Here is a 3,392-nt window from a genome sequence, read left to right as displayed (position 1 = left end):
AACATCTGCATGTTGGGCTTGTTCTATGTGCTAGAGTTTGTGCATTTGATCCCTCTCTTGGGGTTAGATGGGGAGAGATTCTGAGTTGGTACCTAGTGGAGTGGGCTAGAATCATGGATATGGTTGTAGTTCGGAGTAAAGCTAAGTGGGAGCTCTCACATTGAGGGTGTTGGAGGCCCAACTTGGCATTAGGATCCAGGTGGGGCTTCCTATCCGATCTCAAACATGTGGGATGACTATGGCATTGATGAGGTAGTCAACCCAATGCTTGAGTGCATGCATTCCATAGGGGAGCTGCAGTTGATGGTAGTAGCAAGGTGGTTTGTGAGCAGAATCCATTGGTTGTTTTGGCATGTTGGTTGCGCATGGGGGTGCAGGATGATTAACATTCTCTAGCAGGATCTGGTTCAAGGAGGTGGCATGGGTAGGCCACTAGACCGGATATTGTATGGAGACGTTGTTCTCCCATTGAGGTTTAGGACTCAGTTGCCCTAGAAAATTGGTACAGTAGAGATATCCCCCTAGCAGGAGTGGAGTTAGGGTGCTCAGTTCTACCAGGATGGACGAGGGGACATGACGCGTGTCATGGTGGGGTCACTATCAGAGTGACAGACACATTGACACATGTAGGATACCATATGTTACAGGGTGGTATGATAGTATGCAGTGGTACACAAGACTACGTAGAGTCAGGTCGTCGTGTTCAGTGTTAAGATGTGGCTTGATGCATATAGACCCAATTCTAGGCCATAACACCTAGTGATGTGCAAGGTTATGCAACAAGGAGCAGTGGTCTGCAGAGGAGCATGGAGATACCTGGTGGTATGCCATGGCATGTCAGTTTACACTGTGGGGTAGGAGGAGTGACTCGCATCGCATTGAGGACGTGCGGGGAGTGAGAGGTGTAGTGACAAGGGCAGGAAATAGGAGGCTACAGGATGGTATAGCCGTACTCGGGGGTATCTAGTGGTGTATAGGGATAGGTTTTGTCATACAGTGGCATTTCATGGAGTGTAGTGGTACTTGGTGGTATGCAGTGACACATGATGTGGTACAACAAGCTCTTGCAATTTTGGCTCCAGGGAGACATATGGACAAGGATAGTAGGTGTACCATTGGACGCAACTCACCTAGGATCGATGAGGACATTATCGAGCATTTGAGGAGACCATGTTTAGTGGAAGCCTGGCCTCGAGGGATTTATTAGTATATCCTAGGTGGAGAGAGCGTCATCCATAGGATTATTCTTGAGAATTCTAGTGGAATCTTGATCATACTCCTTGGGACATACCCAACCATCATCCTCCAGTGTTTCTTATAATTGCATAGATTTTGGTTGTTTCACTTTGACACTCTCCATTTAGGTAGCAAGGCATGGGGAACTCACCTTAGGCACTTGGATGACACACCACATGTCATGGGACAAGAGGAGACTCTCCAGTTGAGACACTTGGTAGGTGCATGAGTTGATGGTTATAGACTTAGGGATTGCACGATTGATTGTTGAGGTAGCATATGTTCCACCACTAGGTTCACGCTTGGGGATGTGACCAAGAGGGAGTTACATGGTTCTTTTTTAGTTGGAAAACTTGAGGAGTTAGGGGACCATGAGGTGTGAGGGACAATAGTCCTCATTGGCAGGATGATACCTAGGCTTCTGGCAGTACCTGAACACATCATCATGAGCTGAGATAGAAATCTTACTATGTGATTTGGCAGGCACAAAATAGCTGGATATTTGTGGCATGGGTTCTTGACGGTCAGTGCCTACCTATTGGATACCTACAAGAGGCAACGATGGGGAACAAAGGGGTCCCAACAACTAGCAACATATCATACTGATAGACATAGAGGAGTGGGGTTTGTGGACATCCAGTATGGTTATGGGATCCAGGGATCCAATGGATTGGTGGGATACTCCACTCCTTAGTGAGCATGGTTGGGATAACAAGCAGACTGATTCATTCACAGGCAGACACATGGGAAATCACAGAATTCCTCCCTATACGACAAGGAAAATTGTTGCTCAGGATTTGGGCTAGCCATGGAGTGATAGGTGCTAGCACTATTGAGTCACTTTGGGAAGATTGGCCTAGCCTCGATTGTCACATAGATTATGGCTGAGATTTACGGGAGAGGATGTTCTGGTACAAGCATGCTAGGCAGTCATTCATGACCAGAGTGTAACGATGTTAGTAGGATAGGCTCCTTCTATGATGGGCAGGGGATTCTCGCATAACAGTGTTGAGCAGTTTAACTACCCATAGAGGTGAGCTGGTTTCTATAGCGGAGGGTCATGCAAACCTTCCATTTGGTTTTATTGATTCATTTATGGTGTGGGGAACTTCACCGGTGTGGCACGGTGATCGATAGGAGTAGATCAAGGGAGGCCCAGGTAGATGAGGGTTCAATTTCACCAAGATTGGATTGCATCTTCAGGACTTTAGTCTCGTAGTGCATGAGATGCACTATTCAGTAGAGCAACTTCATGAGGTTTTGGGTAGAGTTTTGCATCGTCAGGATTCTCTACTTATTGGTGATAGACATAGGAGTTATAATGCCCATATCTAGTAAGATAGTGAGTGGAGAAAAGGGGCTTCACATTGATCAGGTTTGTTTGGGATCCTGGTATCGAGGGACTCCTTCACTATATGGTAGTACAATGATCAGAGATGATCCAATGACACATTTGGGACCTTGGTGAAGTTTGTAGTGAAATTTGGGGTCCACAGTCAGAGAGGGTGTTTGTTCAGGCATTTCTTGAGGACACGCGATGTTTGGTGCATTAGAAGAACTTGCAAGATGAGGATGCCACATGGGAGGGTGAGCATATTTTGGAGTGCCCAGATTTGAGGTTGTTTGAGGGAAAGAAACATTTGGGAGGAGAGGATTGTAATGTCCCCTCTTAAACACACTAGTAATTGGGTGCCGCTACACAATTTTGCTCATTTTTTACCAAGGAAGAGGGTGCACACTTTTGACTTAGGGACATATGGGCCAAATCGACTTTATTTAGCTATTAGTGGAATGTGGTGACCACCCACATAGGATTTCGAATTATCCATTCGATATGCTTGGACAAAAAATTGAATGGGTGGATGGAGTGGCCCACATGAGGATGAGGGGGGCTAAGGAGTTATAAAGATAGATCAGTTCTCATTTTGTTTTCATTCTGAATATTTGACAAAGAAACTCACTATTGTACGCTCCGCTGCTTAGCGAGGCTACCGACTATTTAGCCATGTGTCTTTCATAGGGAAGATTCAACCTATACTTCGAGGGACCCTCCATGCCCACCCTACAGAGGCTGTTCCACATAGATTTCATGAGTTTCTAGCAGCGATTCATAGCTTAGCTAGCCATGCAGAGGAAGGGACTACGTGTTTTATGGG

Source organism: Pinus tabuliformis, chromosome 6, assembly GCF_031772625.1.
Source record: "Pinus tabuliformis cultivar Carrire ecotype Pingquan chromosome 6, CPIR1, whole genome shotgun sequence".
Classification (NCBI taxonomy): domain Eukaryota; kingdom Viridiplantae; phylum Streptophyta; class Pinopsida; order Pinales; family Pinaceae; genus Pinus; species Pinus tabuliformis.
The sequence above is the reverse complement of the archived record's forward strand: the minus strand, read 5'-3'. Positions refer to the sequence as shown.